This window comes from Benincasa hispida, chromosome 10, assembly GCF_027475165.1.
Source record: "Benincasa hispida cultivar pf3 chromosome 10, pf3_genome.v1.1, whole genome shotgun sequence".
NCBI lineage: Eukaryota > Viridiplantae > Streptophyta > Magnoliopsida > Cucurbitales > Cucurbitaceae > Benincasa > Benincasa hispida.
In genome coordinates, this window is record NC_143487.1 from 22,299,022 (window position 1) to 22,326,968 (window position 27,947).

General features: G+C 36.8%; 1 long non-coding RNA gene across 2 annotated transcripts; it reads left to right on the forward strand.

Moving 5' to 3' along the window:
- The first annotated feature begins 2,975 nt into the window (after positions 1-2,975).
- Positions 2,976-27,886, forward strand: LOC150033194 (uncharacterized). Of its 2 annotated transcripts, none has more exons than XR_016523996.1 (3): positions 2,976-3,569; positions 3,692-3,757; positions 27,345-27,886. It is a non-coding gene; the product is annotated as an uncharacterized LOC150033194 (long non-coding RNA). The 2 variants fall into 2 exon arrangements; XR_016523997.1 differs by lacking the exon at positions 27,345-27,886 and adding an exon at positions 5,811-6,547.
- The last annotated feature ends 61 nt before the right edge of the window (positions 27,887-27,947 follow it).

Here is a 27,947-nt window from a genome sequence, read left to right on the forward strand (position 1 = left end):
CAAATGTAGGGCATTATAAAAAGAAAAGAATCAATCAACAAAGCAAGCATAGATCAAACTCCAAAAAGCTAATTTATTTTTGTCAACTTTTCCAGAAATTATCGAACTATTGAATACATACAAAATGAAATACATATCTTCTTACGGAGTGTACAAAATTACAACTTCATAAAATACAAGTTTTGGACTTGAAAATTTTCGTTTTGATAATAATTTGGTGAAGAGAATTTTTTGTGGGGTTGTAAACAAATCAAATTTGGTGGTGGAGAACTTTTTGTGTGAATATTTTTTTTGTTAATGGTTTTTTGATAAATTAATTTTTTGTGAATAAATTTAGGTGCAGAATTTTTAGTGAATTAATTTGGTAGGTTGGTTGTTGAAATTGGAAGTGAGAATTTAATAAGGGGCATAAAAATAATTGAATTTTTTTATGTGAATAATTTTTTGTTAATGGTTTTTTGATAAATTAATTTTTTGTGAATAAATATAGGTGGAGAATGTGATTTAATTTCGTAGGTTGGTGGTTGAAATTGAAAGTGAGAATTTAATAAGGAGCATGAGAGTAATTGTACAACCAATATTTACCATGCTTACATTATTTTCATTATCAAGGGGTTAAAAAAACTTGTTTTTCAAAAATTGGTAAAAAATACAAAATCAAACTTCCAATAGGTCATTTTCCCCAATTTTCCTATTTGCCTATTTGGATTAGCATTTGGGCCCAATTTGTAATATAAAACTCAATCTATTCCTACGGTTTTTAATTTGACCCTATTTTTCATTGTTTTCACGCTTGCGATCTCATTTTTATTCTGTCTTCGATTACTCATGCTTTCTAATACTTATTTGATTCCCAGTAATCCTAATTATATTTCAACTCTCTAAACAACCCCTTAATTCAAACAAGCGAGACTCTAGTTTTCAAAATGGGTCGTCACATAGGGGTAGGGGATTCCAACTACAATTATCTTTTGTGAAGGAACAAAATTCTCTATGAGAGCATGTGAATGCCATACAATTAGAATTCAAAATGTACATAGAAAAATTGAGAAGAAAAATGCATAAAAAACAAGATAAACATTCAACTCCTAAGCATACTTTCTATAGAGAATTGGGAATAAAAGAAACTCACGCTTGACGAAAACCTTTTCTACACGTTCTCCTTTCTTTTGTCTTGGTCTCGAACCCTTCTCGACTTTTGAAAATCACAAATTCATGAACACGGTAAAGACTCTAAAATAAGAATATCACCACAAGTGAAACCTTGTTATTCTCAAGGAAACATGGGCTCCAAACAAATTTTTGGCATAGAGAAACTTTTGCAGAAACTTGAGAGTGAGAGGCTTGAGAGGTTTTTTCCTTGCCGGCAACAATCAATTGTTCTTCTATTTTTCACAAAAACATACTTTAGAGATGAAAGGAAACGATTTTCCAACATAACTCTCCCTCAACATAGGGAGTTATAATATTATTAAATTAATAATAATATAAAATGTATATTATATGGTTGGTTATTAAATAACAAACCATATAATATGTATTATAATCATGCAACTATCTCTTATAACCCATAGTTTTAATATGAATAATATTCACATTAAATTTTAACCTATAGTTTTTATACAAATCTTATTTATATAAATAATATTTGAATATTATTCAAATATTTTTCTATCACATATTATATAATTTTTAATTAAAAATCATATTTATAATTAATTATATATTATACTATATCCATATATATCATACATTTATTAATCATATTAATATAATCAATTACATAGATTCCCATAAATAATTTGAACAATTCAAATTATTCCAAAAACAATTATTCCTTGTTTTTATCCTTAATGAGCTAACAAGGGGACTTTATAGACCTACAGATTAGAAACTCCAATGATACGAGATTAACCAACTAAATTCTTTAATTGGATCAATCAACATTCATTAACTGCCGATCACTCCACTAAAGACTGACAGGTGCACTCTTCGCATTATAGATTTATTTATATGTCCATTAGATATTACCAATCAAGAGTAAGTTTACCCTTCACAAATTGCTCGAAATTACAGTTGGATCAAAATTACCGTTTCACCCCTGTAAATATATCTAACTCCTTAAATGTTACTGCTTCTCTAATGAACAAACGATTTATAGACCAACTACAAAATAAGCCCTCTCGAGTCAATGAGAGGGTGAGGCCTCAGTATTCAAGACCCAAAATCAGCTATTAAGAGAGCAATTTATCTACTTTCTCTAACGATAAGAATGAGTAAATTCCATCTTGTGTAGCTGTGTTCTTGTGTTCCTAGCTCCCTACTCAGACAAATTCCCAAAATGATAGGCATTTTGAGTCAGCAAAATTGGTCACTCTCATCCATACAGATCAAAGGATTGCCCTAATAGACAGGAGTTCAAAACTCATTTAGGATTAAGGTCAAGTTATCTATGGTCATCCTAGTGAAAAGTTAGTTTCTTCAAGCAACAATGTTATACTAAAAAACTAATCATTTTGTAGTTCGATCTTATATAAACTCTTTATACATGATACCTCCAGTCACATGTCTCCACATGAACAATATGGATCATATTGTCTGTTTTGGGTTGTATGTCCTAAAACTCCCAGTTTGTAAAGTTAAACAGTTTCTATTATTAATAAAGGTGTTATTCAACATTTATTCGATAAAATTGAATTACATTTGTAAAGACTAAATCCAATAAACTAAAAGATTAATGACTATTACATGAATACTTGTGTAACACCCCGTATTTTTCTTTAGTATTAATGTAATTTCAGTAATTTTATAAGTGGAGGTCATTTTTGGAATTTTGGAGTTCAAGTGTAAGTGTGAGAATTTAATTTTTGACCTTACAAAATTATTCAATTTAGAAATTAATGGTAGGAATTAATTTCAATTTTTGGGAAAGAAAGGAAGTTAATAAAATAAAGTAGAATAAGGAAAGGAATAAAATAAAGTTTATTTTATTTCTTTTTTAAGTTTTAAGTTTTAAGATTTATTATTATTATTTTTATTATTATGTTTTTTTTATAAAAACAAAATTTTCTTCTTCTTCTTCTTCCTCACCGTGCGCCCCCGCTTGAGAAAACCCTAGCTGCTGCACCTTTTTCTTCTGCAGCCACTCGACGCCGCCAGCCCTGTTTGGTTGAGGCCGAGCTGTGCGTCCAACCCACCGCCCGAGCCCAGCCGTCGATCTCTGCCGTTTCCAGCTACATTGTTAGTCGTTTCGTCGTCAGTTGTCCTATGCCGCGCGTCGCTTGTCCCAACAGTCGTGTCGTTGCTCGGGTAGGTGAGCCATCCTAGCCATTTTTGCGGAGGCTCGTGTCGCTCGCCTTGCCGAAGATATCTGCCGCCACCGATGGGATTGATGATTTGACCGACCATACCACCATCGAGTCATCACCTACCTCCGGCCATTCATCGAATTCTCTGATTTTGTCACTATTTTTTTTTGTCGGATCTTTAATTTTGGGTTAGTATTTTAGGACGATTGGAGCTGTTGTCCTGGGCATTGCAGACCAACTCTAAAATTTGGTTTTATTTGGGTGAGTAATATGATTTTGAAACCTCAAAGGTTGATGTAAGTTGGGTGTTTTGGATTTGGGCCTAAAAGATTTAAAATCAAGGTTCTTTTTGCATTGAATTTGATTATTGTGTTTTCTGTTAGAGACGTTAATTCAAGGCATTGGTTGGAGATTGATTGCTTGATTTAACTTTAGAATTTCGACTCGAGGTAAGTAATCTTACTACTGGATGTGCCGATAAATGTATGATTTATGTTGGGGATTGTAAGACTAGTTACCAATATAATTTTGACTGTTCTGAGATTTAATGGACTCTTTAGAAAAGATATATGAGCATGTGATAATATGTCTGAAGCATGTTAATGTATGAGTATAATTTAGAGTTTTATGAGATATATTAAAAGGACGATTGAGCATGACCCTAAATTATGAGTCTGCGACACTACTACGGGAATGTCTTAAAGTTATGTAAAAGTAGGAGCATTTTATTGATATACTTATTTATGTGATTTATTACGAAAGTGTGTAAGCTATATGATGTATTATGAAATTTCAAATGTTTGATTGTTTACATGAGTTAGTGCCTGAAAATGATGTACTAGAGTGGATCCATTAATACTACATTAATTACGTATGTTAAGGTTAATTAACATGATCAAGACCTTGATCAGGAGATTTTAGAGGATTCATAATTATGTGAACGTTATATATAATATGAAGTTAGATGCAATCTCTTTTCCTTTCCAGACTATGTGATTGCATGAAAGTGATGCACATCCAAGGGCGTTAGTACATGAAAGAGTGTGTATGAAAGTGATACATACCTAAAGGGTATTGAGGTATATGTAAGAGGTGCACGCTTAGTGGGTTATATGTATACGAAAGAGGTGTATACATAACCATGTGTACGAAAGAGGTACGCATCCTTACATTTATAGAGAGGATCTGAGGTGTAAGAAAGAGGTACATACTTAGTGGGTTATATGTATACGAAAGAGGTGTATACATAACCAGGTGTACGAAAGAGGTACATACTCAGTGGGTTAGGTATATACGAAAGAGGTGTATACTTAACCAGGTGTATGAACGAGGTACACATTCAATGGGTTATGTGTATACGAAAGAGGTGTATACATAACCATGTGTACGAAAGAGGTACACATTAAGTGGGATATGTGTATACGAAAGAGGTGTATGCATAACCATGTGTATGTAAGAGATTGTGTTTCCTTTGGGATTCACCAGAGGTTGTGGGCCCTACGGGACTTACTAGAGGTAGTGTGCATACTTAACTACAATAGGATAAAAATAAAATTTTTCATGTATGTATGTGTCCCATGAGGACTAGAGCAGTTTATATGTTCCATTAGAGATAGGCATCTAGAGGACATAGATGCCTAGCCTGACCTCAGTAGTGGGGTTACTTACTGAGTATTTTATACTCACCCATTCTCATGTTTATGTTTCAAGTAGAAGTAGGGAGGCGCTGGCAAATGACAAGCAGAATTCGTGATCGAGCCACTGGGACCAGTTTTAAGCTTCCGCTCCTGAGATTTAAACTTCTTTTCATGTTTTTCTTAACTTTCAGTGTTGATGTTTAAAACTTACTATTAAGAATTGCTTCCAGATTTATTTATTATCATTTATGATTTATGGGTACCCTACCGTTGTTTTTAATATGTGAAATTAAATGCAAAGTCTTTTAAATTTACCTTATTTAATTAGCATTTATTTCACTATAACAAAGTGTTATTTTAAGTTCCATGCATACATGTATTTAGTAACGGCCTAACTTAAGTCCTAGGGGGTCGGGTCGTAACAACTTGAACTTTATGTAGAGACATAAGAGTGGACTAGGTTCGAATAAATAGTCAAAATGATCAATAGTATACGAATAAGGCTGAATACTTTATTCTGGTAACACTATTGGATGCGACCCACTCCGTAGTTGTTATAAGGAGTTGTAAAGTACTATAGACGAAGTGATCCTAATTCGTTCATATGGTATCATGAGGAGTAGGGGCATCATATGCAATGAGTTTGCATAAGATCAGACCAAGAGATAAGTCACTCTTATTTTATAACGCTGCTTACTATTTAAGACTAACTATTTCATAACGATGACCTAGGTAACGATTTTATGGGTTTTCATAATTTATATATATATATTTGTAAAAAATATTGCATTTTAGAATGATAGTAAGTGGGGTTACTTACTGAGTATTTTATACTCACCCATTCTCATGTTTATGTTTCAAGTAGGAGTAGGGACGCACTGGCAAATGACAAGTGGAATTCGTGATCGAGCCACTGGGACTAGTTTTAAGCTTCCGCTCTTGAGATTTAAACTACTTTTCATGTTTTTCTTAGCTTTCAGTGTTGATGTTTAAAACTTACTATTAAGAATTGCTTCCAGATTTATTTATTATCATTTATGATTTATGGGTACCCTACCGTTGTTTTTAATATGTGAAATTAAATGCAAAGTCTTTTAAATTTACCTTATTTAATTAGCATTTATTTCACCATAACAGAGTGTTGTTTTAAGTTCCATGCATACATGTATTTAGTAACGGCCTAACTTAAGTCCTAGAGGGCCGGGTCGTAACAACTTGAACTTTATGTAGAGACATAAGAGTGGATTAGGTTCGAATAAATAGTCAAAATGATCTATAGTATACGAATAAGACTGAATACTTTATTCCGGTAACACTATTGGATGCGACCCACTCTGTAGTTGTTATAAGGAGTTGTAAAGTGCTATAGACGAAGTGATCCTGATTCGTTCATATGGTATCATGAGGAGTAGGGGCATCATATGCAATGAGTTTGCATAAGATCAGACCAAGAGATAAGTCACTCTTATTTTATAACGCTGTTTACTATTTAAGACTAACTATTTCATAACGATGACCTAGGCAATGATTTTATGGCTTTTCATAATTGTTTATATATATATATTTATATCCATAAAAAATATTGCATTTTAGAATGATTTTGAGGCCTATAGATAGTATATGAGTTGATTTGTACATTAGAAACCATTTTTTTTTTTTGCTTTAAACTCCGATTTTTGAATTTTGAGCATCTCCAATTCAATGAAGCCTGGTTGAGCTTCTTTAGATCTTCTCCGAGCGGACGTGTTGTGGGAAATTGATAACGAGAAGGGGGACGGACCGGGCGAGATGGGGCAGAACTGGGCAAGAAGGGGAGAAGACCAGGCTAGAAGGGGAGTGGATGGTTTTTGGGCCAATCTTGGGACCAACCGGGTATGGGGCCGAGCAATTTGGATCGGGTGAGAAGGGGAGGGGACATTCCTTTTTGGCCCAGTCCTGGGACTGGCCAGGTATGGGGTCGGGCAACTTGGGAAATGGGGCGGGACTAGGCGAGATCGGGGTGAAGAGGCGAACGAGACCATTACTGGTTTTTGGCCCAGTCCTGGGCCCTGTCGGGTATTGGGTAGGCCAAAAACTAGTAGCTTACTTTTTTTTTTTTTTTTTTTTGTATTTTTAAATATTGTAACGCATTGTTGTGTTGTATTGACTTCTAATTTATCTATTTGATGAAAAATGTAGGTTATAATGGAACTAGAAATGAATGTTCATCCTAATGATCATTTTCCTGCAGCCTTTTCATGTTGTTCTCATATAGTAAATGCTGTCCCTAAATTAAGAAAAGGCTAACTTCCACACAATTAGCCATGTTTAGACAAACATGTTTGGTCCTCTCCTTGACACAAACATCATCTTCAATGGACCACTAATTCATTATATTTTTCTTCGAGAGGTAGATGAACCTAGGAGAGATGTTATTAGTTTTAATCTTATGGGTCATGTTGTTCCCATATAGTAAATGCTGTCCCTAAATTAAGAAAAGGCTAACTTCCACACAATTAGCCATGTTTAGACAAACATGTTTGGTCCTCTCCTTGACACAAACATCATCTTCAATGGACCACTGATTCATTATATTTTTCTTCGAGAGGTAGATGAACCTAGGAGAGATGTTATTAGTTTTAATCTTATGGGGAATAAGGTATCATTCAACCAAATAGAGTTTGACCTTATTACAGGACTAAAATATCAAATTAGAACATTGAGAGGAGAAAATTCTTTTGTTAGACTCAGAACTAAGTATCTAAATGACAATGAGGGTATGAAGGCATATGAGTTGGACTCTATTTCCAACACTAGAGTTTGTAAACGATGTTGCCCACATACATGCTTAAGTTACATACAAATAACTGCTTTGTCCTCACTCACATGTATCCTAGAAAAATTTCCAGGAGGTCACCCAACATAGGATTGACCCAAGCTAAGCACGCTTAACTTTAGAGTTCTTATGATTGAGGCACTGAAAGGGAACATGCACCTAGTTGGTATAGGTAGTAACTTTCAATTCTTTTAAGACTTTCTTAACCATACTTTCATGTCCTCAGGATCCCTCTCATTCAAATGTGATATCGGTTCATTCATGTACCCCTTCTAAACTCGGGTCGTTACATGAAGTAAATATCATATATTATACAACACAAGTGTTCGTACAAACTGTTTACAAACTACAGGACACGAGACTTTAGGGCATCAACCCCAACATTATCTCTTTGTCCATTGGATATTACCAATTAAGAGTAAGTTTATCCTTCACAAATTGCTCGAAACTACAGTTCAGTCAAAATTATCATTTTACCCATGTAATTACATCTAACTCCTTAAATGTTACTGATTCCTCTAATGAACAAATGGTTTATAGTCCAACTATAAACTAACCCTCTCGAGTCAATGAGAGAGTGAAGCCTCATTGTTCAAGACCCGAAATCAACTATTAAGGGAGCAATTTATCTACTTTTCCTAACAACGAGAATGAGCGAATTTCATCTTGTGTAGTTGTGTTCCTAGCTCCCTACTCAGACAAATCCCCAAAATGGTAGGCATTTTGAGTCAGCAAAATTGGTCACTCTCATCCATACAGATCAAAGGATTGCCCTAATAGACAGGAGTTCAAAACTCATTTAGGATTAAGGTCAAGTTATCTATGGTCATCCTAGTGAAAAGTTAGTTTCTTCAAGCAACAATGTTATACTAAAAAACTAATCATTTTGTGGTCCGATCTTATATAAACTCTTTATACATGATACCTCCAGTCACATGTCTCCACATGAACAATATGGATCATATTGTCTGTTTTGGGTTGTATGTCCTAAAACTCACAGTTTATAAAGTTAAACAGTTTCTATTATTAATAAAGGTGTTATTTAACATTTATTCGATAAAATTGAATTACATTTGTAAAGACTAAATCCAATAAATTAAAAGATCCATGACTATTACATGAGTACTTGAACTTTATGTGGAGACATAAGAGTAGATCAGATTCTAATAAATAGTCAAAATGATCTATAGTATACGAATAAGGTTGGATACCTTATTATGGTAACACTATTGGATGTGATCCACTCTATAGTTGTTACAAGGAGTTGTAAAGTGCTACAGATGAAGTGATTCTGATTCGTTCATGTGGTGTCATGAGGAGTGGGGACGTCCTGTGCAATGAGTTTGCATAAGATCGGACCAAGAAATAAGTCACTCTTACTTTATAACGCTGTTTACTATTTAAGACTGATTATTTCATAACGATGACCTAGGTAACTTAACCTTGATCCTGAGCTAACTATGAACTTCTATTTATTCAGAATTATCCTTAGATTTGCATAGGTGAGGGTTGACTCAACAACGCCGGCTCAATAAGCCTCCCATTTTAGGGGTAAGACTGGGTAGATAGCTGGAAACTAATCATGGTTATATCGAGTGGACACAATATATCTACAATGAGGAGAGTGCAACTACTAGACTTTAGTGAAGTGACCCGATAGTTTACAAATGAGGGTTAATTCAGTTTAAAGAGTAGCATAAATTAATCTCAGATCGTTGGAGCCCATGATATATAGGTCCATTAGGCCCCTTTATTAGCTCACAAACGAAATAAGCCTTAGAATAGCATGATAAGTTGATTTGAAATGTTCAAATTTGAATTAAGGGAATTAATAATCATATGTGATATAATTACACGTTTAATTTTAGAAGTAAACGAAATCAAATAATCAATTAAATATTTAAATATGATTAAATATTAATTTCGTGAATAGAGATTCATGATGGTGGAATTGGCATTAAATTAATTTAATATTTGATATTAAATTAATTGAAATTAATTAAATTGTTTAATTATTTATTAATTTTATTAGAAAAATAATTATTGAATTAATTTGTAAAATTAATAAAATTTCAATTTTATTAAAAGAATTAAAAACTAAAAAATTGTTTTAATTTTGAAATTTGTTTTCAAGATGAAAAAGGAATTTTAAAAATTTGAAAAAACCCAAAAAGTGGGATTTTTCTACTTTCAGAAGCAAGCTCCTTAGTCATCTTCCGTTAACTAATTCCACCTCAAATTTGAAGTAGGAGTTGTGTGTTGTTGAGGCAATCTGATTGCATAATGTACCTGCATAAAACACACAAATTTTCCAACTGAAAAGGGCATGCGAACTAGTGGATTACCTAAGGTTTGAAGGTGAGGAAAAGTTCTTAAACCAGCTGAAAGAAACCAATACTTTTCTCTTTGATTCTCTCTATTCCAACTTGTTTTGAGTCCCACAACTCAATCTAAGGCTCCTAGAGGATAGTAGGACAGCTCTAGTGGTGGTCCACAACCAAAAGAAGAGAAAATTGCAACTGAATTTCAAGTTTGAAGATGATCTTCAAAGGTATGTATGAAATTCTCTTAATATCTCATGAACATGCTTAATTCAAAGCCAAAACTGATGAATTAGAATGCTCTATGATCCTATTTTTTTCCGCTATGTGTTTTCTTAAACTAACAGTATGTAACACTTACAACTCATGTAACAATTATAGAATGGGTCATATTCGCAGTGTCACCAGGATAAGGAACCTAACCTTAACCATATACTACAGACCTTTTAGGTTATTACTTAAACATGATCCTCTTGAATGTCTACCACATACTATTCAAGTTTCATCGAACAACCTTGGATCTTAGTTTATTGGATTGAGTTAATATTATCTAAATTTCAAATAAAATACTTCTTATTTTATTAAATAAATAATTTGTATTTACAAATTACAAACTACAAGATGAATGAGATTTAGGACACTAAATCCAACAATCTCCCATTTGCCTAAAGTGAGTAGGGTGTACAGTATAAGATACAATATAAAGTACAATATAATAAACTAAGGGATCCCATATACCCCCAAAATCTCCCACTTGCTTTAGACAAGATGACGCATATTTGGTAGACCTAGACTCTCCAAGTGAGCCTAAAAAACCTTAGCCGTGAGAGCCTTTGTAAAAAGATCAGCAATATTGTGCTCCAAAACGATATTTATGATGATCACATCTCCCGATTGCATAATCTTTCTAATGAGGTGATACTTGTACTCGATGTGCTTTCATCATTTGTGGCTTCAATGCATCTTGGAGTTTGCCACAATTCCACTATAATCACAATATATAGTGATGGGCATTGATATGTTTGGAATAACTTCCAAATCTGTCAAAAACTTCCTAAGCCAAATAACTTCTTTAGCAATTTCACAAGTAACTACATACTCTGCCTCCATCATAGAGTTAGTAATATAGCCTTGCTTGATGCTACACGATACTATAGCCCCTCCATTAAGAGTGAACACTAATCCTGATGGGGATTTCCTAGAATCTTTATCAGTCTGAAAATCAAATTCAGTATATCCTATAAGGATAAAATCCTTAGCACCATACACAAGCATATAGTTTCTCGTTCTCCTTGTTGGGATTGGTGTCCTAATTCTCCTGAGTCTCATTGTTTGTAATTATACACATTGTTTTATGAAAAAAATAAGTGTTATTTCATTATGGCATTTACTCATATCCAATAAACAAAGCTCCATGTTTATCTTATGTAAACTTAAGCATGTATATGAGATACACAAGTGGATCATGCCTTAAGTGATAGCCTAAATAGGTCTGTAGTATAAGGATTAAGGTGAGATACCTGATCCTGGTGACACTACGGATACAACCCGCTTTGTAGAGGTTTGCAAGTATTGTAAACTACTACAGATGGTAGATCCTAACCAGTCATGTGGAGACATGCGAGCGGGGGTGTCCTATACAAAGAGTTTATATAAGACCGGACCACGAGATGACTAGACTCTGTATATAATGTCGTTGATACTGGAGACTTACATCTCACCTAAACGACCATAGGTGACACGATCTCAATCCTGAGTGTTTTGGGAACTCCTACCTTTGAGGGCGGTCCTTTAATTAGTATGGGTGAGAGTGGCCAGATTACCAACTTATCATGCCTACCTTTTTGGAGACTTGTCTGATCTGGGAGTTGGGAAATCAATTACATAAGATGGAATTCACTCCTTCCCCGAAGCAGGGGTAAGTAAATAGATTGCTCCCTTAAGGGCTAATTCTGGGGCTTGAACATAGTAGTCACAACTTCTCTTTGGAAGAGAGGACTTAGTCATAGTAAGACTATGACTTATGTTCATTAAAGGATTCAGTGGTACTTAAGGAGTTAGATGTAACTACATGGGCATAACGGCTATTGGCCGAGCTATACTTACGAGAGATCTGTGAAGGGTTGTCGCATTGTTGATTGATTAAGATGGACACATAATATATCTGTAGTAAGTAGAGTTCAGCTGTCGGTGTTTAGTGGAGTGCCTGGCAGTTAACGGATGGTGGATCCCGTGACTAAAGAGTTTAGTTAATTATTCACGTACCGTTGGAGCTTTGAGTTACAGGTCCATAAGGCCCCCTTGGTAGTTCAATGGATTTTAGCTGAGGATTAGTTCTTGGTGTTGATTTGAAATGTTCAAATTGACAAGAGGTAATTTGATTATATATGATATGATTGGTATGATGTATGAAATACATCTAATGGAGGATTAATGTAAATGGGATTTATATTAAGTGCCATGGAATAGAAAAATAGCTATGGTTTACATGTTTCATGAGATGAAATATTTAAACTATAGGTTATAAATATAGTATAGTAAGTTAGTTATCATTTATAATTATAATAATATTAATTATTGGACAATTATCTCTTTTTCTCTAGTAACCAATTGAGTGGGAGATTATTAGTAGTTTCATAGTAACCGTGAGATAAAAGGAAAAATGTTTTCATAATTTTGGTAAGATTTGCAAAGTTGTTAATTTAAGATTTCCAATCTCGAAAAGTACTCACGGATAGTTGTCAAGTAAATCAGATTTACTAAACGATAACTTGAAGTTAGCTAGACGATCGTGGAGTGTTCTTACACGATAGATACTCAGCTAGAGATGAGCTAAACGATCGCATAGCTTTTGTTAAATGATTGAGCATTGACCTATACGATAGGCTATTTCATCTCCTACTTGCTCAATCGTTTACACGATTGTTCTTCCTCCGGTTTTCTGCCTCTAACCAAGTTCAGACAGAGACCACCCTCTGAATTCTCACATCGAGAATACCAAGGTAACCTTCTTGGTGGTGTCATACTCAACTACAATCGAGGTTCTGTGGAGGCCGTTCGTGATGTTCCGGGTATTCGTGACTTTGGTGATCGCTTTGTTCGAGTTTTCGGTGATCGTGCCGTGTAGTGGTCGTGTTGGACGAACATTTGTATGTTGCTGTGTTGCTGTGATCGAGCGTTCGAGATCAAGGAATTTGAAGATGAGTTTTCAAAGGTTTATTAATTCCTTCCTTTGATCATGTAGTAAAGCATGCTGTAATTTCTTTTTTATGCATAACCATATGTTTCCAGTTGTGATTGTAATCGTAATGTTCATATACAATTGAAATTTAGAAAGATCCTTCCACTGCTCATGGTAATCCCCATGTCCGATTTCCTTCAATTGGTATTAGAGCCAAGTTGTTCTGATATTACAAATTTCAATTCTATTTTGAACTTCTTTTATAGTTGTGGTGGGTTTTCTGCATTTGTGTTTAATTGTTAAATGCTTTTATGGATGGCGTTGATGGATGATTACGGGTTTAATTGCCTCTGTTAAAACTTTTTTTAAATTAGAAAGTGTTAATTTGTAAGGGCCTCTGTGTTTTTGGGCATAATTAACATGTTATTGAGTCTATAATTCAAAGAGTTTGAGTTAGTCGAGTTGTTCATGATGAAGTTTCGAAGCATAGAGATGCAGTTCTCAGCGAAAAAGAAGACCAAGTATTGGTTGTGTCGTGTAGCCTCAGGTAAACGATCGTTGGGATTTATCTAAACGATCGTGTAGATTTTTTTATACGATCGTAGAGTATTTACTAAATGATCATTTAACTAATGCTAAACGATGGGGTAAATCATTTACTCTATCGCGTTGGTTGCTTGATCGCGTAGACACTGAAGGTAGACAATCGTAGTGGGAGCATTTGATGCTCATCGTTTAGTAAAAGGTGCGCGTTAGACGATCGTGTAGTTAGCATGCCTCATTGCATAGTCACTACCTATACGATCACGCAGTATACGATACGAAGGCGCTCGCTTAGCGATCGTTTAGACGATGGTGCTTCGCCTCATCATTGTCGTTTAGACGATCGTGTAAGGCTTGTGTCGTGCGGAGCGCGCTAGACGATCGCGTAACTCGTGCTTCATCGCTTAGTAAAAGGTACACGATCGTTGCTAAATGATCGTTTAGCTCTGGGCGCGTTGGTAAGCGATAGAGCAAAGCGTTTGTTCTTTTGTGTAGATGATCGCGGGGTGTTTGGTGCACGATGGTTGAAGACGCGTTGCTTTGCTTGGATGGTTCAAGACCCGGTTCGCCTGTTTGAACCAGAGACTCCTTGGTTTTGTAATAGTTAGCTTTAGTTTGGAGGATTTAAGGCAATTTTACCCGGTTCATCAACTTTTGTTTATTATACATGTGATGTATGGTGTTTATATGGCAAAGTGTTTGACATATAGTTTGAAACCTACCTTAGGTTGTGCAATCATTCATGCATCATTTATTATAAATGTTATAATCTTGCATGAAGAAATTACTTGAAAGCATGCGCACACATCATGAAATATAAGAGTTATATTTTTGCATGCTGTGAGCATACTCATGCATCATCCTTTTATTGTAAGTGTCATAGTATAAGGGTGCATGGAAGCATGTTGTGCTTGTTCCGTTGCTTGTTTGTATAAGCGTTATATAAAAGAGGTAGCAATGAATGAACAATGCATTGAGCATGACACTTAGGCTGTTTATAATCGTTATGAGTGCCTTGCATGTGTTAGCTTTGCGTTGTGGTTTTGGTTGTTTCCACTATAAGTGTTATAAAGGACATTAGAACTAAAATCGATAAAAAAGAGTTGCATGCGGACTTAGGGTGAACTCAAGTTTTTTAAAAGGGTTTTAAAATTGGATTGAGATAGACCTAAGTCAAATGGTTTTAAAGAGTTTAGTAACTTAGATTAATCTTTTAAAATCGATTTAATAGGATTAAATTTGTTTAAATCTATCTATAAGGGACTTTTTGTCTAAGGCGGGTTCTGTCTAGGCTGGGGTTCTTAAGCTGACAGAAATGAAACACCCCTATCTAGAAACCTACTTGGAAAGGTGAATTAGATAGATTTTCTACAAGCATGCGACAATTGGTCAAAGACTCCGTTAAAGAGTTTAATGTAGGTTGATTAAAAGTTGTTTAACAATCCAAGGTAAAAGTTATTCTTGGGCAAACCTAAAAGTCACTTAGTTAAAATCCTTAGCATGTTTTTTCTAAGTAAACTAAACCCTAGGTTATAAAATACTCAGTTGGAGGAAGAGATGTATCTGATATGTCTATGATTCCACTCACGTTTCTCTTTGAATGTTCACACCGTGAGATTCATGCTTGGCCTCATGGTGCCCTGGTAGCATCCCCTTCAGATGGTGTTTGCATGAGTCAATATCAAGGTGGATAGAGAGAGTGTTTATAGTAAGTGGGTGAAGGGTATGTGTCAACACATCCTATGGTCTCTGCCTTTGGTTCACACTGTGAGATCATTCTGTACTCCCTCGTGGCACCCTGGGAGCGTCCCCCTTTGGATGGGTTTCGTGTAGTTGGTCAAGATCAAGGTGAACTCTAGAAATGGATAGAGTCGCTTTAGGTTTTGCCCCAATCAGATTTTTTCCTTCGGATTGGCTACTTGGGGCAAATCTCTAGGGCCTAAAATAGTGGGTCACACTTACGGGAGATTGTTAAGTAAGTTAATGATCTCTTGACCAAATCAATGATGGCTAATTGTTATAGGAACAAGAGTTGTTATGGTATTAATGACTAGTTGAGAACTTCTCAATTCAGAGGAGGGATAATTGACCTCCCTTTGGCGGCTTTTGTCCTAAACCTTTAAAGCGTCATTGTGAAACTAGATGTCACACAGGGTTCATATTAGTTTTGCTAAAACCTTATTGGATGATGTTTGTTTTACAATGGGTATTTGCTTAAAACCTAACGTAGGTCAATGTGTTTTTCTTTTCAGCAACTCGTTAGTATTTCCATTTAGTGCCTTTAATATGACCGATTACATACAGTGGAAAGAATCGTGTAAAACGTATTTCGTAACAAACGACCTCGAATTTGTCATGGTTGAGGAATGTTCTCAAGTCCCGACCCTTTATGCACCGCGAAGTGTTTTCAATGCATATGAGGTGTTCACATATTGGCTAGCATACATGATGTATTGGCCAAAAGGGTTGAGAACATGATCATTGCACGCAAGATCATGGTCTCGTTGCAAGATTTGTTTGAATGTTAGTTCTTACTTTTCTAGCACAAAGGGATAAATGACAAAACTAGTAGTGTCAGTTGTTCTGACACTGATCCCGCTACTCTCCAAAAGAGGAGGACAGACAGTAAATTTGATTTATTGGTCTTAGAGACGTGTTTGGTAAAGAATGATGATTCTACTTGGATCCTTGATTCGGGTGCTACCAACCATGTCAGTTTCTCTTACCAAGGATTCAGTTCTTAGAAAACATTGCCACAAGGAGAGATGACTCTACGAGTCGGCACTGGTGAGGTTGCTTTAGTTGTTGCTGTAGGTAGGCTGAAGTTATTTGTGGACAAGAAACGTTATCTGTTACTGGATAATGTTTTCGTAGTTCCTTATATTAAGAAGAACTTAATCTTGATTTCGTGTCTCATTGAACAAGGGTATATCGTCTCCTTTTCTGAGAATAAAGTGTTTATTTTTAAGAATGGAATGGAGATTGGTTATGATTCAATGGAAAGTAACTTATATGTACTAAGGCCGTTAGTCATAAAAGCCTTGTTTAACACCGAAATCTTTAGTACGACGACAACAGCTAAAAGACCAAAGATTTCTCCTAAGGAAAACGACCATCTTTGGCATCTAAGGTTATGTCACATAAACCTCAATAGGATTGAGAAGTTGGTGAAAAGTGGACTTCTAAAGAGTTTAGAAGAAAACTCCTTGTCGGTATATGAATTATGCCTCGAAGCAAGATGACCAAACGACCTTTTACTAGAAAAGGTTACAGAGCCAAGGAAGCCTTGGAGCTTGTACATTCAGACCTCTGTGGTCCGATGAATGTTAGGGCTCGAGGTAGGTGTGAATATTTCATCTCATTCATAGATGATTATTAAAGGTACGGATATCTCTACCTAATGCAACGTAAGTTTGAAGCCCTTGACAAGTTCAAAGAGTGTAAGGCTGAAGTTGAAAACTTGTTATGTAAGAAGATAAAAACACTAAGATCTGAACGTGATGGAGAGTATATAGACCTCCAATTCCAGAAGTATATGATAGAACATGGGATTGCGTCCCAACTCTCGGCCCTAGGTACACCTCAGTAGAATGGTGTATCAGATAGGAGAAACAGAACCTTGTTGGACATGGTTTGATCTATGATGACTTATGCTCATCTTCCAGACTCGTTTTGGGGTTTTGCAGTGAAGATTGCATGCTACATCCTGAACAACGTTCCCTCGAAAAGTGTTTCTGAAACAACTTTTAAGCTGTAGAGATGCCGTAAAGGTAGTTTACGCCACTTCAGGATTTGGGTTGTCCGACACATGTGCTAGTGACTAACCCAAAGAAGTTGGAACCGTGTTCGAAGGTTTGCCTCTTTGTAGGCTATCCCAAGGAAAAGAGAGGTGGAAACTTCTATGATCAGAGTAAGAACAAAGTGTTTGTTTCTACAAATGCTATCTTTTTGGAAGAAGACCACATGAGGGATCATAAGCCACGAAGTAAGCTCGTTTTGCGTGAGAATTCTAGTGAGACTGAGAATGCTGAGGGTTCAACAAGAGTTGTTGAATAAACCGACAGATCAACAAGAGTTGTTGAGGTTTGAACATCTAGTCAACCAACTCAAGAGCTGAGACTGCCTCGATGTAGTGGGAGGGTTATGAACCCACCAGATCGCTATATGGGTTTGACTGAAGCCCAAAACGTCATTTCTAATGATGGGGTCGAGGATTTGTTGTCTTTTAAGAAAGCAACGAAGGATATTGACAAGAATGAATGGGTTAAGGCCATAAACCAGGAAATGGAGTCTATGTACTTCAATAAGGTCTGGGAGATTGTTGATCTGCCTGATGGGGTAAGACCTATTGGGTGTAAGTGGATCTATTAGCAAAAGAGAGGTGTAGATGGAAAGGTGCAAACCTTTAAGGCTCGACGCATGACAAAGGGTTATACCTAGGTCGAGGGAGTTGACTATGAGGAAACTTTCTCACCTGTTGTCATGCTCAAGTCTATCAGGATACTTCTATCCTTAGCCCCATTTTATGATTATGAGATATGGCAAATAGACGTCAAGACTACCTTTCTTAATGGTAATCTTGAGGAGACTATCTACATGGCTCAACCAGAGGGGTTCATAGTTCTAGATCAAGAGCAAAAAGTTTGCAAGCTTAATAGGTCCATTTATGGGCTGAAACAAGCATTTAGATTATGGAACATTAGATTTGACACTGTAGTCAAGTCGTTTGGCTTTGATTAGAACGTTGATGAGTTTTGTGTCTTCAAGAAAATCATTAACAACTCAGTAGCTTTCCTGGAACTGTATGTGGATGATATCCTACTCATTAGGAATGATGTATGGTATCTGACTAACATTAAGAAATGACTAGCTGCCCAGTTCCAAATGAAAAATTTGGTTGAGGCACAGTATGTTCTAGGGATCCAAATCATTCAAAATCGTAAGAACAAAAGGTTAGCCTTGCTCAAGTATCGTACATCGATCAAATGTTGATCAGGTACAGGATGCAGGATTCCAAGAGGGGTTTGTTACCCTTCAGGCATGGAATCGTTTTGTCCAAGGATCTATGTCCTAAGACACCTCAAGAAGTTGAGAAGATAAGACAAATTCCCCATGCTTCAGCTGTAGAAAGCTTAATATATGCAATGTTGTATATCAGACCTGACATTTGCTATGTAGTAGGGATTGTCAGTCGGTATCAGTCCAATCCAAGATTTAATCACTGGATAGTGGTCAAGACGATCCTCAAATATCTTCGGAGAACGAGGGACTACATGCTCGTGTATGGAGATAAGGATCTGATCCTTATAGGATACACACACTCTGACTTTTAGACTGATAGAGATTCTCGCAAATCGACATGGGGGTCATGTTCACTCTGAATGGAAGGGCTGTAGTGTTGCGAAGAGCAAGGATGCATCGCGAACTCCACTATGGAAGCCAAATAAGTAGCGTCTTGTGAAGTAGCTAAAGAGGCTATTTGGCTGAGGAAATTCCTTTCAGATTTGGAAGTTGTTTCAAATATGGATTTGCCTATCACTCTCTATTGTGATAACAACGGGGCTGTGGCAAATTTGAAGGAGCCTCGGAGTCATCATCGGGGCAAGCATATAGAGCAGAAATACCACTTGATCAGGGATATTGTGTATCGCAGTGATGTGATAGTCACGAAGATCGCGTCGAAGCACAACGTTGTTGATCCCTTTACAAAGGCTCTCACGACTAAAGTGTTCGAGGGTCACCTGGAGAGTCTGGGTCTGTGGGACATGCGACATCTTGTCTAGGGAAAGTGGGAGATGATATTGGGGTATGCCCTAGTTTATTGTATATTGTACATGTTTTTTCTTATATTGTACATTAGTCTCTCGAGGCATTAGGACAAGTGGAAGATTGTTAGGATTGGTGTCCTAATTCTCCTGGAGTCTCGTTGTTTGTAATTATACACATTATTTTATGAATGAAATAAGTGTTATTTCATTTTGGCATTTACTCATATCCAATAACAAAGCTCCATGGTTAACTTATGTAAACTTAAGCATGTATATGAGATATACAAGTGGATCATGCCTTAAGTGATAGCCTAAATAGGTCTGTAGTATAAGAATTAAGGTGGGATACCTGATCCTTGTGACACTACGGATACGACCTGCTTTGTACAGGTTTGCAAGTGTTGTAAACTACTACAGATGGTAGATCCTGACCATTCATGTGGAGACATGTGTAACGATATTTTTTTTTATATCTTTAACTTTAAGCATGTGGACAAATATGAATACGAAGTGCTATATACGCTCAAGTGCTTGCAATAAAGACATTTTTATGCGATATTACATTCTAATTATATGCGTTGTTAATGAGTTGCTCGTATTATGCGATGAAGTAGTGTGTGTCATAAGTTTCCTTGCGCTGAAACCAAGTATAATTCCAATGCAAGTTTCTCAGAATAATCCGAGGTCGAACACGAGGATTGTTTTCGTTAATGCGATACTTATGTGATACATGCGACCAGTTTTTAACAATGAATAAATAATGGTGGTTTATATAGAAATATAAATTGAGATGAAATAAAATTTGCGTTGATAAAGTAAAATCCTAAACTAATATGATACAAGATACAAGATATATGATACATGATACTAAGGTAGAGAACTGACTGTGAAGTTATACAAAGAATCGATGTATGTGATGGCAAGTCTTTATGAATGAATCAGAAGGAGAGAGAGTAAATAGTAAAAACATCATAAATTTGTCAATTGCGTTAAAGTTGCAACTAAGGTTCCACTTTCCCTTGGCGTACACCTCTTGGTGATCGACCATGTCCCTATATCTCTATGGTGAAACAGGGATGAACGTAACGAATGCAAGGTTGTTTCATCTCTGGAAATAGTTCTTGCTTTAGTTAACGCATTCTTCCAACCTTCTCTCGATAGGCGGAATAACATCTTCACTTCTGCTCTCATAGGTGAAGATGCTGTCGAACATGATTTAGCTAAACTTAATTATTTCCTCAACACAAATTAACTCACTCGCCTAATTCTTGCTATTTACTCATGGGATTAAGAACACATCATGGAGAAAATGGATTATGGATGTACGGAAAGAGACATAGAGATGACAATGGTGGCTATCATAACATTTAATTCTAAAATTAAGCGTTTGATACATGTTGTGAATGAAAGATTAGAGAAGATGAATACAGATGATGAAATAGAGATTAGAAACAAATACAGAAAGAGTGTCAATATCTTGACACAGATCCCGAATGGAGATAGTGCTTGCCAGCGTGTGGATGTGATGGTGAGGAAAGCTTCCCTCTCAGGCTTGCTTTCTCGGTAGAATTGACCTTTGCACAGAGCTTCAACTACGAGAATTGGAAAAATTCTCTGCTCAGAGACTCACCTCTTAGCCTTGTCTCGTGGTTCTCCCAGATCTACTTTATAAGTCGCTTCAGACCAACCTCTCTCTCATAATCAGTATATACACGTCTCTGTGTATTCATGTATGTAGCAGTATCTGTATCTGTATATCTATCAGCGAATTTTGAAGAAGCTATTTATAGGTGAGGCCTTGGCTTTTTGAATTTTTGGTCCCCATTGTATAGTTATGGTAGTTCCTGAAATGGCAGAATGGAAAATTCCTTCTGTTACACAATCAACCCGTCAGAAATGTACAACTGAAAGCTGTACACTTTTCAGAATCTTTCGCAAATGCGCTGCTCTTCACATCTTTGATCTATCGCCACATGCAGTGTTGTTTTGATTACCGCATGCGGTTGAAATTGCGTTGATCGCTAAAGCTCTTGATCGATTGTCGCATTCGCCGTCATTGCATTAAACATCTTTTCGTTCTTGATTTATGTGCGCAATGTGACGTAGATGCATTTTTTATCTTGTCTTCGAGCCATGAATGCATGCGGTGACTAATTTCCTGCAAAAGAGAAACTAAAACATTCTATTCTACCATCGCAATGGTGTTAGTGGGTGTATTTACGACATTTTATAATTTTCGCATTTCTTAGCCAATTTATAAGTGATAATGGGCAGAAATGCACATTATCATATTACTAAGTTCTTAAACAATGTTGGATTGCGTTGATGAAATATGTTAAATTGAATCCATTAAGCATAAATTCTATAATATTATGGTTGCAAGCGTCCAATGCATTAGAGCAGTTGATCTTTATATTTTTGTGCAGAATATGCGTTAACGCAATGCAGAGATTGCGATCATAGGAATACATTGGTCGAGCGCAACTTCATCGCAAGACTTTGCATTGATCGTGCTCGCAAACATTCGCCTAAGAAGAATCATTGCAACTTGGTCAGCGCAACATGGTGGGCCCATCTGGGTGAAAGGATAATTAAGATCGATGTGACAGAAAGTTGACGGCAGTCAGATCCAAATTAAGTTGACCGCCGATAACGGTCACAAAGTACATTCAGCTTTATCGGTGACAATTATTCGGCGCATCAGTCAGGAATTAAAGCTATCCCATCTGTACAACCAGGAGAGAGAAGCCGCCTTTCACCATGGAAACTCTATAAATACCAAGTGCATTCTTTAGAGAAGGGGTTAAGCAGTCGATTAATTCATCACTTTACAAGTTCATGCCTTTGTCCATAGTTTTCTTCCATTTTAAGGCGGACGCGAGGAAGAAGGTGTGCTGATAGATTGTTCCAGCAAGCTTGGGAAAGCACCGGAACTCCAAGACAGAGAGAGGGCCAACGTCTGTGGAAGTGGGAACATTTGTAGATCAAAATAGAGATCTAGTGTAAAAAGCCTCGGTCAGTAAGGAATTGTTACCAGGCTCTCTTCCTTTATTTTCCATTATCATTTTGTACTCAACTCAGTTATAAGAATGGAACGTCTTTCTCTATATCTGTTCACTCTCTGTTATTTAAGCATGAGTAGCTAAATTAGTTGAATGGGTTGAGAAGTAGTTAGCTAGCATAACGAGGGAATCTTCATCTTTGCGATTATCTTATATATGTATGCTTCATTCGTCTATTAGAGATACTTGGGAGGATATTCTAAAGACAGGATCTAGACTTGGGAAGGTCAGGTCAGAATCTAGGTTTGAAAGAACCAGATTAGAATGCATAAACGGGAGATAGGCGCTTAAGAATGAGCACTATTTGTTATTAACGCATCGCATGCATCTTAGCAATAAGGTATGATTGTATGCGATCACTTTGCTTTCATGCATTTTGCATCAACGCATAGGACAAGAGTAAAGACTTAGGGATAAGTTCTATGGACATTTTGCATTCAACACATGCGTCTTAAACTTAGGAGCATCGCATTTACATTGGGAAATGACTTGCTGTGCATGGTTGTAACATGATCGCAAGGTTTGACGCATTCCCGAGTAACTCTAGCTAAATTACCTTCTCAACCCGTTCATCGTATACTAATTGCATTTATCAACGCAACTATCTTTCTCAAATCCGCCGCCTTTATTTACTTCTTTTTCATCAACGCAACAACACACTCACACTTTATTTATTTACTCGGTTACCACAAAGTTTTCACAACATTACCAACACAGCTATTTTCACAAGTCCCCGTGTTCGACCCTGGACTTACCAGGAACTCAAAGGAATTTACACTTGAATTCCGCTGGGGAAACTTGAGTGCACAACACAATCCATCAACGCACATCATCCATATTTCCATTCAATAAAACAACGCATCAACTATCGACGCAACTTTTCTTTCTTTTAGCCGCAATATCTATATAAAACAGTATAAATAACTTGTATTTCAAGTTATCAACATGCGAGCGGGGGTGGCCTGTACAAAGTGTTTGTATAAGACCGGACCACGAGATGACTAGACTCTGTATATAACGCCATTGATACTGGAGACTTACATCTCACCTAAACGACCATAGGTGACACGATCTCAATCCTGAGTGTTTTGGCAACTTCTACCTTTGAGGGTGACCCTTTGATTAGTATGGGTGAGAGTGGCCAAATTGCCAACTACACATGCCTACCTTTTTGGAGACTTTTCTGATTTGGGAGCTGGAAAATCAATTACACAAGATGGAATTCACTCCTTTCCTAAAGCAGAGGTAAGTAGATAGATTGCTCCCTTAAGGGCTGATTCCGGGGCTTGAACATAGTGGTCACAACTTCTCTTTGAAAGAGAGGGCTCATTCATAGTAGAACTATGACTTATGTTCATTAGAGGATTCAGTGGTACTTAAGGAGTTAGATGTAACTACAGGGGCATAACGGTTATTGGCCGAGCTGTACTTACAAGTGATTTGTGAAGGGTTGTCGCACTGTTGATTGGTTAAGATGGACACATAATATATCTATAGTAAGAAGAGTTCAGCTATCAGTCTTTAGTGAAGTGTCTGGCAGTTAACGAATGGTAGATCCCATGACTAAAGAGTTTAATCAGTTATTCACGTATTGTTGGAGCTTCGAGCTATAGGTCTATAAGGTCCCCTTAGTAGCTCAATGGATTCAAGCTGAGGATCAGTTCTTGGTGTTGATTTGAAATGTTCAAATTGACAAGAGGTAATTCGATTATTTATGATATGATCAGTATGATGGATGAGATACATCTAATGGAGGATTAATATAAATGAGATTTACATTAAGTGCCATGGAATAGAAAGAGTTTGTATAAGACCGGACCACGAGATGACTAGACTCTATATATAACGCCGTTGATACTGGAGACTTACATCTCACCTAAACAACCATAGGTGACACGACCTCAATCCTGAGTGTTTTGGCAACTTCTACCTTTGAGGGTGGCCCTTTGGTTAGTATGGGTGAGAGTTGCCAGATTGCCAACTACACATGCCCACCTTTTTGGAGCTATGGTTTACATGTTTCATGAGATGAAATATTAAAACTATAGGTTATAAATATAGTATGGTAAGTTGGTTATTATTATATTTATAATATATTAATTATTGTATAATTATCTCTTTTTCTCTAATAACCAATTAAGTGGGAGATTATTAGTGGTTTCATGGTAACCGTGAGATAAAAGGAAAAATGTTTTCTTAATTTTGGTAAGATTTGCAAAGTTGTTAATTTGAGATTTCCAATCTCGGAAAGTACTAACGGATAGTTTTCAAGTAAATCAGATTTACTAAACGACAACTTAGAGTTAGCTAGACGATCGTGGAGTGCTCTTACACGATAGACACTTAGCTAAATGATGAGTTAAATGATCACATAGATTTTGCTAGACGATCGCATAGCTTTTGTTAAACGATTGAGCATCGACCTATACAATAGGTTGTTTCATCTTCTACTTGCTCAATCGTTTACACGATTGTTCTTCCTCCGGTTTTGTAACACCCTGTATTTTTTTTAGTATTAATGTAATTTTAATATTTTATTATTGGAGGGCATTTTTGGAATTTTGGATTTCCAGTGTAAGCAGGAATTTATTTTTAACCTTGGAAATTAATGACAGGAATAAATTTCTTTTCGGGAAGGAAAGGTAGTTAATAAAATATAGTAGAATAAGGAAAAGAATAAAATAAAAGGTTTATTTTATTTCCTTATAAATTATTATTATTATTATTATTATTTATAAAACAACTCTTCTCTTCTTCTTCCTTGCGCCACCGAAGACCTAGCCTCCCCCTTGTTTTCGTTTCTCCAGCCGCCGTTGACACAACTTGTGACCACGCCACCTCCAGCCACCAACGTTCCGCTTGACGTCGGTCCGAGCCATCTCTGCCACTGCCAACCTAACCCGCTTCTGCCGTATCGTTGCAGAGCTCAGCCCCGCCCTCCGGATCTGCACGTCCGTCGCCCCTCTGTCCGAAACCCAGCCTCGTTCGCCGCTTTAGCTGCCGTTTCACGTTCTCTCCAGCTGCAGGCTCAGGCAACCAGAAACTCAGCCTCGTTCGTCATTTCACGGTCTCTTCAACTGTAGACTCGTGCGACGAGAAACCCAGCTTCGTTCGTCACTCGTCCAGCCCACTGTCCGAGCCTAGCCGCCGACCTCCACTAGTCACCGCCTTCCTTCACTGTCGTTCGTCGGATTTTGGCAAATGTTGGTAAGTTTTGGGTGAGATCAGTTGAGTTTTGAAGTTTTTGGGTTGCCCATTAAATTGTGGATTTTCCTTTTTGTTGATACCTATTATATTTGGGATTTAGATCCAAGACTGGAGTACTTTAGAGTGCGCAACGTGTTGCCCAGCGGATTCGAGTTCATTCGGCAAGTAGTTTGGTAAGCGTTATAATCCTTGTTGTTGGTTGTTGGGCACCCATTGATTATTGGACTAAAGAATCGTTTAATTTTAAGTATTCTTGAAGGTTCCAAGTCGTCATCCATTGAGTTTTAAAGTCTGCTAAGAGGAGATTTTGGAGTCGAAATCTTGCGAGTATTTATTGATCAAGTTTCGTTTGGGTAAGTTAATTGGTGATCATTGGATACAATTTGTATGTTTGGGTCCTGGTTCCAAAACTGAAATTTAGTATTATGTATGTATTAGGGGACTCAATTCAGGACTTATTTGGTTGGAGATCATTAGCTTGGATTAATATCTAAATTTGACTTCGAGGTAAGTAATCTTACCATTGGAACTGCCCACGGGCCAGTTTTATTTGTATGCTCGCGTGATAAGTGTATGTTATGGTAAATATTAGCATGTTGACTGATAGTATGATCTGAATCAAGTATGTTCTGGCACGGATTCTGTTTTGTTTAAAGATACACCTAGGCACTTGATCGTTAGTATGTGAGGGTATGTGTTTTCATATGTTGATATATGATCTACTGATGTTGAGGCATACTTGCATGCTGTGGGATTATGATGTAAGGTATACATGAATGTAGTATGTTATGTTGTCAATAATCATGTGTATGTGATGGAGCCATGGTATCAAGGATTTTCATGTATGTTCTAGAACTGTACAATGTTGATTCTTAGAACGTTGAGACTGTGTGACTATCCTCATTGATTAGTTAGACGCTCACCAGTTTGTGTTTCCTTCGGGATTCACCAGTTTGTGTTTCCTTCGGGATTCACCAGTTTGTGTTTCCTTCGGGATTCCACCAGATTCACCAGTTTGTGTTTCCTTCGGGATTCACCAGTTTGTGTTTCCTTCGGGATTCACCAGTTTGTGTTTCCTTCGGGATTCACCAGTTTTGTGTTTCCTTCGGGATTCACCAGTTTGTGTTTCCTTCGGGATTCACCAGTTTTGTGTTTCCTTCGGGATTCACCAGTTTTGTGTTTCCTTCGAGATTCACCAGTTTGTGTTTCCTTCGGGATTCACCAGTTTTGTGTTTCCTTCGGGATTCACCAGTTTTGTGTTTCCTTCGAGATTCACCAGTTTTTGTTTCCTTCGGGATTCACCAGTTTTGTGTTCTCTTCGGGGTTCACCAGTTTTGTGGGCATACTTAACTACAATAAAATAGAGCTCAGTCTCTCGTTTGATCCATTTGTTTATGTGCCGTAGGTGAGTATCTAGAGGACATAGATGCCTGGCCTGACCCCAGTGGTGGGGTTACTTACTTAGTATTTTATACTCATTCTTTTTCATGTTGTTATTTCAGGTAAAGGTAGAGATGCACCGTGATGGCGCAGCAGAATTCTTGATCGTGCCACTAGGACTAGTTTTTTACGCTTCCGCATCATGACATTTAGAGTCCTTGTTTTTTCCCTTAATGTTTAATTTTACTGTATTAAACTTATTATTACGGATTATTTCTTTTATATACTTTTAATAGTCTTTACGAATTATAGGTACCCTATTATTTTTTTAACAATTGCATTTAATAAATGTATTTTGAACTTCTCTTGTTTAATTAACATTTATTTCAACATAACTGAGCGTCGTTTTAAATTTTATGCATGCATTTATTTTAGTAACAATCTAACCTAAGTCCTAGGGGGTCGGGTCGTTATAGGTTTTCTACCTCTAACCAAGTCCACACAGAGACCACCCTATGGATTCTCACATCGAGAATACCAAGGTAACCTTCTTGGTGGTGTCATACTCAACTCAACATAGTCAAGATTCTGTGGAGGTCGTTCACGGTGTTCGGGGTATTCGTGACCTTGGTGATCGCTTTGTTTGAGTTCGCTGTGATCGTGTAGTGTAGCGGTCCTGTTGGACGAACATTCGTGTGTTACTGTGTTGCTGTGGTCGAGCGTTC